This window comes from Hyperolius riggenbachi, chromosome 1 (assembly GCF_040937935.1).
Source record: "Hyperolius riggenbachi isolate aHypRig1 chromosome 1, aHypRig1.pri, whole genome shotgun sequence".
Taxonomy (NCBI): domain Eukaryota; kingdom Metazoa; phylum Chordata; class Amphibia; order Anura; family Hyperoliidae; genus Hyperolius; species Hyperolius riggenbachi.
The window spans coordinates 411196783-411207298 of record NC_090646.1 but is presented as its reverse complement, the minus strand read 5'-3'; the positions used below and the strand labels follow the sequence as shown (position 1 = coordinate 411207298).

The 10516-nt window shown below is 45.5% G+C and overlaps 1 pseudogene; it reads left to right on the top strand.

Moving 5' to 3' along the window:
* Nucleotides 1-119, top strand: LOC137532722 (5S ribosomal RNA; annotated as a pseudogene).
* The last annotated feature ends 10397 nt before the right edge of the window (nt 120-10516 follow it).

Here is a 10516-nt window from a genome sequence, read left to right as displayed (position 1 = left end):
GCCTGTGGCCACACTAAGCCGAAAGCACCTGCTCTCCTCAGATCGTGGAAGCTAAGCGGCTTCAGGCCTGGTTAGTAGCTGTCTGGGAGACTGGCTGTGAACCCCAGGTGCTGCAGGCTAAGGTGTATAGTGTGGCAAAAGTGCAGCCATATTGGATCAGCATAGAAAGAGGAGTCTCTTCAGGAGGATCACAGAAATACTGGTTGGTAACCTCACAACAGGAAGCTGAAATCTGCATGACATATGATATTCGAAACAGCAAAGGCACCAGGAACCTGAGGCTCCAAAGCTACCTGGATAGTGTGCATATCTGACCAGTCTAAAGGGGCCCATACACTCAGCCGATTTTCTGGCCGACCGATCGATCCCGATCGATCGATCAATCAATCGATTGCAAATCGGTTGGCCAATCGACCGATCGATGGCCGATTTCGATCGATTTCGATCGATTTCCATCGAACTGGCAGGGTGGAAAATTTAGGTCGATCTGATGAGATTGCTTATCAGTTTGCATTGGCCTTAATGGAAATCTGATGGCAAAAAAATGCCATCAGATCGAATTTCAATAGATTTCAAACTGAAATCTATTGGAATTCTATCCTGGTAAAAAATGTTCTAAAAACGCATCAGATAGATCATCAGATGCATTTCTTATCTATCTGCTGCCAATCTGATGAGTGTATGGGCACCTTAACAGTGGTCAGAGATATCTAGTGAGTCTACTCACAGAATGGTGCTAATGGTGGAGGATAGTGCCATGCAGAGGTTATGAAGTTATAAATGAACTCTCTATCTATATGGTGAAGCTGTGAAGCTATAAAAGAATGAAATTTCTTATCCATGTGGATGTGCGCTTTGCATTATGGAATAGAGACTATGATCAGGCCTGCCAGGCTTGAATGTAGCGCACTCTAATGCGCTTTGTATGAAATAACTGCTAATGCGCTTTGATATATGCATTACCTTCTGGAAACTTGCTGGCAGCGCTATCTGCCATCTTTCCAGCCTTTATTACAACAACGACAACAAGCAACATTTGTAAAGCATATGACTCTAAGCGCATAAGATTGGCTTAGAACAATACTTGTGTGAAATGGTTAATTGTAGTACAGAGGAAAAATTTGCAAAGTCTTCAAATGCCAGGCTAAACAGGTAGCTTTGCAGTCTGGATTTGAATACCGCCAGGAATGAGGCTGTCTTTACTGGGTATGGTAGATAGTTCCAAAGGGTAGGGGCAGCATGACAGAAAGTTCTGGCTCCAAAGGTGCACTCTGAGGGTGACTAAGTTTATAGATCCAGCTGATCTGAGGTTATAAGAAGTGTAGTGCAGTTTCAGCAGGTTCTTTATGTACCCAGAGCCCAAGTTGTGAAGGGATTTGAATGTCAACAGCTCAGAGTATTCTTCACTTTTCAGGTAGCTAGTGCAGTAAGTGAAGTGTAATAACCATCAGTAATGTGACAGTGGTGAAGTTGGTTTGTTAGTAATCTGGCAGCAGCATTCTGTACTAATTGCAGGCGATACAGGTCCTTGTTTGGAAGGCCTGTATAGATTATATTGCAGTAGTCCAGCTGTGATCTGATGAAGGCATGAACTAGGGTTGGAAGATCCTCTGGGGGAATGAAATTTTTAATTTTTGCAGTGTTCCTCAGATGAAAGTAGGAATATTTGATCACAGCCCAGATTTGGTTTCTGAAGCTTAGGTCCCCAATTACTCAATCAAGTTCAATCAATCAATCAATCAATCAATCAATTAATCAAATTCTCAATCACAACACTGCGCTACTTGGATTTGCCATGATTTCCCCTCTTAAATGGTTCTCAATCCCTTTTCCATAAAAATACCTTTGTTTCTTATAGGCAGATGCAGTCATTATCACACTATTTGAAACCCCTACATAACCTTACATTTATTTTCATGAATGCCTGTGGTAAAACTTTATACTTGCATGACAGAAAGAGAAAAAAGGTGAGTTAATGATAAATGGTATCTGCGTTTATTAAATCCACAAAATATTGCAATAATTTCCTGATTAATTATTGTTATAGGCCCTTTAACGGCATGGCCACCTTCTAAAGGGTCTCTGATACTGATAACTTGAAAACCAAGAAAGCACCCCAGAAGGACACCTGTTATCATGAAGGTAAACACTGACACAGTGAAGAAATCCTCCCTGCACAGAATTATGACTCCCATAACATGCGGAAGTGAAATGGAAACTGTTGTTATTGTGGCACAAATGGGATTACTTTTCTGAGGTTATACCTACACTTCCTAATCATTCTGTAAGTGATTGCTCAAATAGGATTGACCAATATTATTCTAGTATGAAAACTCCAATGCCAGTCTAAACAAGAGAAATAATTATGATAGATGGATTAAATAAACCAACAGCGTCGGTGAAAGGTGAGTACCTGATAATTAGGCTTCTTCGGTAACATAAAACTCTATAGTTTAAAGCGTAACACAAAGTTCAATGGCAGCTCATCTTTATTGGTATCATTCGCTGCCTCGGATTATTATATTGTGTTTGTTCTTTGCACTGCTGTACTAATGTAGTAATAATAAGGCTGATATTACTGTTGATATACTATGCAGGAAGAGGTTGCGAACGTGTGAGTAGGCAGCCAGAGAGTGACATGTCTTCTCTTTGTTGGTTAAGTGGACCACTGTCCCTTACAGGAAAAAAATACTTTCAAGTCAAAACAGGATAGCCTTGCAAATCACTTCTTGGACTCACTTGGGAGTTTCTGAAAGTACTGTCCTAATAGTGGCCATGACTTGCACTTTCTTCATTGCAATCCATAAGGGCCCGTTTCCACTAGAGCGAATCCGCATGCGTTGTCTGCATGCGGATTCGCATAACCAATACAAGTGGATGAGACTGTTTCCACTTGTTACTTTTTTGGTGCGTTTTTCTGTGCAGGATTTTTCTGCACGGTAGGGCCTGCAGAATTCGCCTGCGTGAGGAATGCAGGCGATTCGCAGGCTATGTATTTAATAGGGAAAACGCACATGCGTTTTTTGCCGCGATTTCGCGTGCGAATTCGCACGAAAACTAATGCAAATTGAACCAGGCAGTGACATGGTTAAAATCGCTCATAGCCTGCCTATGCGAAATCGCATGCGAAATCGCGGCAAAAATCGCATGCGGAATCGCATCCGCATGCGATTTTGTCAGCGGTGGAATCCCAGCGATTCGCACCGCACTAGTGGAAACGGGCCCTAAGTCTTCACTAAAGCTAGGAAAACAATTTTTCATTGACTACCTCAATATTGAGATAATATGCATGGATCTGAAGGTATATTGACTACTGGCCACTGTGACATTGTTTTTTCTTATGGTAAAAAAATGTACCTTCAGTCACTAAATTGAGACAGTACTGTCTTTATTTTTGCCAGGTTGAAATCAAATATCCTATTATTACTGTTAATCAGATTTATGGCAAATGGCAAATGTAGTTAGAAAATCAATGTATTCAAATGTTGTTCTGTACTGCCCTACTCTTATTGCTGTATGAAACAATTTTTATTTAAAGATACCATTTTATTGAATCTTACATATAACATAACTGACAATCCAAAGAAATTGTACATATTCCGTTAAAATATATCCACTATCAAATATAAGTGTATTTCACATATACATGGGCATTACAGCATATTTTTTTTTATTCAGTTACCAATTGAAGGTGAAGGAGGATGTTTCAACTTCCAATGAAATACTATTTCACTTTTTAGCAAAATTATATAACATTCTATGTAGGATGTTTCCATACTTCCCAATATGATCTATATTATTGATGTTTAGTAAAATGCATTAAGGGTCTAAAATAATATAGCTGTCATATACCTCTTCTCAGAGTTCCTGGATTTTGGGAAAGTTCCAAACATGTAATAATCCTGAATTTTCTACACCACCTTTAAGACAACATGATATAGATGTAGGGAACATTATCTTCAGTCTTTTGGGCATATTATGTACCCTGTATAAAAAAAGTTACATTCTAAAACTTTATCTCTAGTGGCTCTAAAAATTGCTAATGTTATTATGCACTACATTTCTCCATTCTTCATCATATAAAATTAGCGCACACCTTTGAACAGACAATCCCCAGGCTGCGTGGCAGTGAATTACTGTGAGAGCACTTAAAGAGAGTCTGAAGCCTTAAAAATTACCTCTTTTTATTTCAGAATGCTCTTCAGCCTTAACAGCAAAGATTTTTCACCGCATCTCTGCAGCCGTACAAGGCCTTTACCCCCCCTAAATCCTATGACTTACAAAGCTGTACCTCTGCCTCCAGTCCATTCAATCACGGATGATCGCCGCTACTGCCCACCCCTCTCAGTGAAAGAAGACTGAGAGGGGTGGGGAGAGGCGGTGATCAGCGGTGATTGAATGGACTGGAGGCAGAGCTATAACACAAAGCTCTGCCTTCTCCCGGAAGTACCGGAGGATTTTGCCATGGGGATTTTAAAGACCTCGTATGGCGGCGGGGATGCATCGAATCATCTTTGCTCTCAAGGTAATTTCTAAGGCTTTAGACTCTTTTCAACCAGTAGCCGATCACGTCACGCCGATGGGCGTGGCTGGGGCGGCAGCCCCAGGACCACCTAACGTCGATTGGCGTAAGGTCCTGCAGGCCTGTTTTGCAAGAGATCGCTGATGCGCGCGCATCCCTGCTTGGATGACGGAGCTCCAACGAAGTTTATGACAGCCAATCACAGTGATTGGCTGGCGGGGGGAGGCAGGGCTGGCTTAAAAAAAAATAAATAAGGAAATTTATTAAAAAAATAATGATATAAATATTTGTAAAAAAATAATAATAATTGTTACCTCCTCTGAGTGTTTAACTCCTCTGAGTGTGTTACCTCTTCTAAGCATGTTAACTTTTTGCTGAAGTTTTCTCTGAGCATGTTACCTCTTCTAAACATGTTAACTTTTCTCCGAAGCTTTTTCCTGGGTGATATTTTGACACCTGATCAATACAATACGTTTTAAGTCACCAGCAAGCAAGAAACTATGCAGAATAATTTAAATTTAATTTAAACAGAAGATGAAAAATTATCTCCTACAGGCCTCTAAGTGTTATCTCCACCAAGTGTGTTCCCTCCACCAAGTGTGTTACTGTATGTGCCAGCGGCAGGTCAACTTCACATTCATGTTCAAAGCCATAGAGTTAGGAAATGGGAAGAGTAGGAAGACAGCTATGTCTGGTGCCCCTTTGTCTCAGGTAGTGATGGGCCGAACCTCCGATTTTAGGTTTGCGAAACGGGTTTGCGAACTTCCGCGGAAGGTTCGGTTCGCGGAAAAGTTCGCGAACCGCAATAGACTTCAATGGGGAGGCAAACTTTGAAAAATAGAAAAAATTATGCTGGCCCCAAAAGTGATGGAAAAGATGTTTCAAGGGGTCTAACACCTGGAGGGGGGCATGGCGGAGTGGGATACACACCAAAAGTCCCGGGGAAAAATATGGATGTGAAGCAAAACAGCGTTTTAAGGGCAGAAATCACATTGAATGCTAAATTGCAGGCCTAACGTGCTTTAAAACATCTTGCATGTGTATACATCAATCAGGTAGTGTAATTAGAGTACTGCTTCACACTGACGCACCAAACTAACTATGTAACGCACCGCAAGTTACCAGCTGTTTGTGTAGTGACGGCCATGCTGGACTACTGCGCAACATGGCGAGATTGCTCTTCCTCACTCAGTGATGTCAGGTAATGTGTGACTGCCTTCTCAACTTTCCATGGCATTGTTAAAAAGCTTACGTTTTGTTTTTAAATTACATTTTCTACTTGTAGCGGTACTTGTTCAGTACCGCTACAATGAGAATCCTATGGAGGCGGGCAAGTCTGGCATTGTGACCCCGGGTAATGGCCGGGGAATGAGGGATGGAATCCGGTGTGGAGCCTGAGCAACGGCTACCACTACACATCCAAGGAGGGCAGTAGTCAGGCATGCACACCCGCCCCGAGGTAGTGACCAAAAATAACAATACAGGAGGACTATCGAGGGCTTGCTGTATTTGAAATGAATGTACTTTAAATCCTTTGCAGACCAGGCATCTGTGATCAGATGGACCCTTGACCCAGCGGAAGACAAACTAAGTCGAAAGCATTTGCCAAGAATGTTTTACGGAGGGCAAGTTTTTTGCCTTTTTTTTTTAATTGTTTGAAACTGTAGATGGTTGTATTTTTAAATTGTTTGAAAATGTAGATGGTTGTATTTTTAAATTGTTTTAAAATGTAGATGGTTGTATTTTTAAATTATTTTTAAATGTAGATGGTTGTATTTTTCAATTGTTTTAAAATGTAGATGGTTGTATTTTTCAATTGTTTTAAAATGTAGATGGTTGTATTGCGTTCCGGAGTTGGAGCCTGAGAAACGGTTACCACCACACATCCAGGCAAGGAGGGCAGCAGGCAGGCATGCACGCCCGCCCCGAGGTAGTGACCAAAAATAACAATACAGGACTCAGGAGGACCTTTTGAGGCCCTAATTGTAATGAATCAACTTTAAATCCTTTAACGGGAATCCGTTATGGGGGGCAAGTCTGATGGTGCCTTCACTGCGATTTACCAGGTTGGTCTCCGGTGAGAATCTGTTATGGAGGTCAAGTCTGCCATCGTGACCACTGACCATGGCTAATGGCGGGGGAACCCTTCCTGGTGTGATTCCGGTCCGGAGTTGTAGCCTAACAAACGGCTCCCACCACACATCCAGGCAAGGAGGGCAGCAGGCAGGCATGCCTGTCCTGAGGTAGTGACCAAAAATAACAATACAGGAGGACTATCGAGGGCTTGCTGTATTTGAAATGAATGTACTTTAAATCCTTTAACGAGAACCAGTTATGGTGGGCAAAGATGACACCACATTCCTTTCACGAGAATCATATGGAGGCGGGCAAGTCTGACATTGTCACCACGGGTAATGGGCGGGGAATGAAGGTTGGATTCCGGCCCGAAGTGGGAGCCTGCTGAGACCCATGCTGTAGCTGCCCTGACCGTGCTTTGCAGACCAGGCATCTGTGATCAGATGGACCCTTGACCCAGCGGAAGACAAACCAAGTCGAAAGCATTTGCCAAGAATGTTTTACGGAGGGCAATTTTCTTGCCTTTTTTTTCAATTGTTTGAAACTGTAGATGGTTGTATTTTTAAATTGTTTGAAAATGTAGATGGTTGTATTTTTAAATTGTTTTAAAATGTAGATGGTTGTATTTTTAAATTGTTTGAAAATGTAGATGGTTGTATTTTTCAATTGTTTAAAACTGTATCCATTCAAGTGCAAGTTATGCACTGACTGCCAGGTATAATGTGCAGTCACAAATGCAGTGAAAGGTATGAAGTGACTGCAAACAGCCGTTTGTGTAGTGACGAGCGTGCTGGACTGGTGCGCACCATGACGAGAGTGCAGGTGATGGTGGCTTTTCAGCCCATATGGTCGCCCGGCTGATGTAGCTGAATGACAGAACAGTGACTGTCCAGCTGGTCAAATTTGGTCTGACCACAATGAAACAACGACCTTATTATCTTTGGTGTGCCACCCCCACCCGAGATACTCAAATAGCCGGCGGTCATTGCTTCATTGTGATACGCAAGCCCCTTCACCGCGGCAAGGTAATGATCACGAAGGGGGATGGGCACATGTACATGCCTTTTGTTTTATTGTTGCAGCCGCCTGCAGTTCAGCCAGAAAAATTAGGCAGGCATGTGCACGCCCCAGAAAAATTAGTATAGCGGCCGCTGCTAGCAGCGGCCTTAAAAATTCTGGAATCCGCCTAGAGTCCTGGACCCTGGTGGTGGTGGCGGCGGAGAAGGCAGTCAAGCGGCCTGCAGGCAGAGATGCTGTGTGTGGGGACTGACTTAGTTTTCGGTCGTGCAATAGCCCTCAGGGATCCATGCCTCATTCATTTTGATAAAGGTCAGGTACTGAACACTGTCATGACTTAGGCGACTTCTCTTCTCAGTGACAATGCCTCCAGCTGCACTGAAGGTCCATTCTGACAGGACGCTTGCGGCAGGGCAAGAGAGAAGTTGTATGGCAAATTGGGACAGCTCTGGCCACAGGTCAAGCATGCGCAACCAGTAGAGCAAGGGTTCATCGTCGCTGCTCGCAGTCGCAGTGTGTACATCCACACTTAAGGCCAGGTAGTCGGCTACCTGTCGGTCCAGGCGTTGGTGGAGGGTGGATCCCGAAGGGCTACTGCGAGGCGTTGGACTAAAGAATGTCCGCATGTCCGACATCACCCCGAGATGCATTGTAACCCTTAAATGCATTGTAAAGCATCATTGACAGCTTGTTCTGCAAGTGCTGCATCCTTTCCGCCTTGTGTTGAGTTGCTAACAGGTCTGCCACTTTGTTCCTGTACCGAGGGTCTAGTAGCGTGGCCACCCAGTACAGGTCATTCGCCTTGAGTTTTTTGATACGGGGGTCCCTCAACAGGCTGGACAACATGAAAGAGGCCATCTGCACAAAGTCGGATCCAGACGTACTCTCCATCTCCTCTTGCTCTTCCACAGTGACGTCACGCAACTCCTTTTCCTCCCCCCAGCCACGAACAATACCACGGGAACGTGGAGCAGCAGAAGCCCCCTGTGACGGCTGCTGCGGTTGTTCTTCTGCCGCTGCCGCCTCTTCCTCCTCCACAGAAACACCTTCCTCATAATCATCCGAGTCTGACTCCTCTCCTTCCCCACATGACTCCTCTTCTTTCTCCTCCTCCCCCCTCTGTGGTGCCACAGGTGTTGAGGAAACCTGTGGTTCGGCTGAAAATTGGTCCCACGACTCCTCCTGCCGTAGCTGTTCCTGTTCCCGCTCCTCCACAGCTTCATCCACCATTCTACGCACGGCACGCTCCAGGAAGTAAGCGTAGGGGATCAAGTCGCTGATGGTGCCTTCAGCGCAACTCACCAGGTTGGTCACCTCCTCAAACGGCCGCATGGTCCTGCATGCATTTCGCATCAGTGTCCAGCTGTTGGGCCACAACATCCCCATCTTTCCAGATTGTGTCCTTCTACTGTAGTTGTACAGGTACTGGGTGACGGCTTTCTCCTGGTCTAACAGGCGAGAGAACATGAGCAGGGTGGAATTCCAGCGAGTCGGGCTATCGCATATCAAGCGTCTCACCGGCAAGTTGTTTTTCCGCTGAATGTCCGCAAAGCGTGCCATGGCCGTATAGGACCGCCTGAAATGCCCACACAACTTCCTGGTCTGCTTCAGGTCGTCCTCTAAGCCTGGGTACTTTGAGACAAATCTTTGCACGACCAGATTCAGCACATGTGCCATGCAGGGTACATGTGTCAGCTTTCCCAAATTCAAAGCGGAAAGGAGATTGCTGCCGTTGTCACACACCACGTTGCCGATCTCCAGCTGGTGCGGGGTCAGCCATTGCTCCACCTGTTTGTTAAGAGCAGCCAGGAGAGCTGCTCCAGTGTGACTCTCCGCTTTGAGGCAAGACATGTCTAAAATTGCGTGACACTGTCGTACCTGTCATGCAGCGTAGGCTCTGTAGAGATGGGGCTGTGTAGCTGGAGAGGAAGAGGAGATGGCAGCACCGCTAGAGTTCAACTGACACTCAGCTGAGGAGGAGGAGGTTGACAGCGAAGAGGATGTAGCTGGAGGAGAAGGAGAGGAGGTGGCAGGAGGCCTGCCTGCAAGCCGTGGAGGTGTGACAAGTCGGTCCGCTGAACAGCCACGTACTCCCTGCTTGCTGCCATCGGTCACCAGGTTGACCCAATGGGCTGTGTACGTAATGTAGGGGCCCTGCCCGTGCTTGGCAGACCAGGCATCCGTGGTCAGGTGGACCCTTGACCCAACGCTCTTCGCAATAGATGACACCACTTGCCTCTGAACTGCACGGTACAGTTTGGGTATGGCCTTTCGTGAAAAATAAGTGCGTCCTGGTATCTTCCACTGCGGTGTCCCAATGGCCACAAATTTACGGCAAGCCTCTGACTCCACCAGCTTGTATGGTAATAGCTGGCGAGCTAATAGTTCCGCCACACCAGCTGTCAGACGCTGGGCAAGAGGGTGACTGGCCGAAATTGGCTTCTTCCGCTCAAAGACTTCCTTCACGGACACCTGGCTACTGCTGTGGGCAGAGGAGCAGGAACCGCTCAAGGGGAGAGGCGGTGTAAAGGAGGGTGGCTGTGAAGGTTCAAGGGAGAAAGCGGATGAAGACGATGCACCTGAAGGAGGAAGAGGAGAAGGAGGGTGGCTTGTCTTTTGAGGGGTGCTGCTTTTCCTCAGGTGTTCTTCCCATAGCTGTTTGTGGCTTCTCTCCAGGTGCCTTCGTAAGGCACTTGTCCCTACGTGAGAGTTGGCCTTTCCACGGCTCAATTTTTGCTGGCAGAGACAACAGATGGCTTTGCTCCGATCTGAGACACACACGTTAAAAAATTTCCAAACCGCTGAGCCCCGCTGGGGTGATGGCGCTACGGTGGCATCAGCAGCTGACGTTGAAGGGCATGTTGGCTGGCTGGCCATAGCTGGCGATACATGGCACCGGAC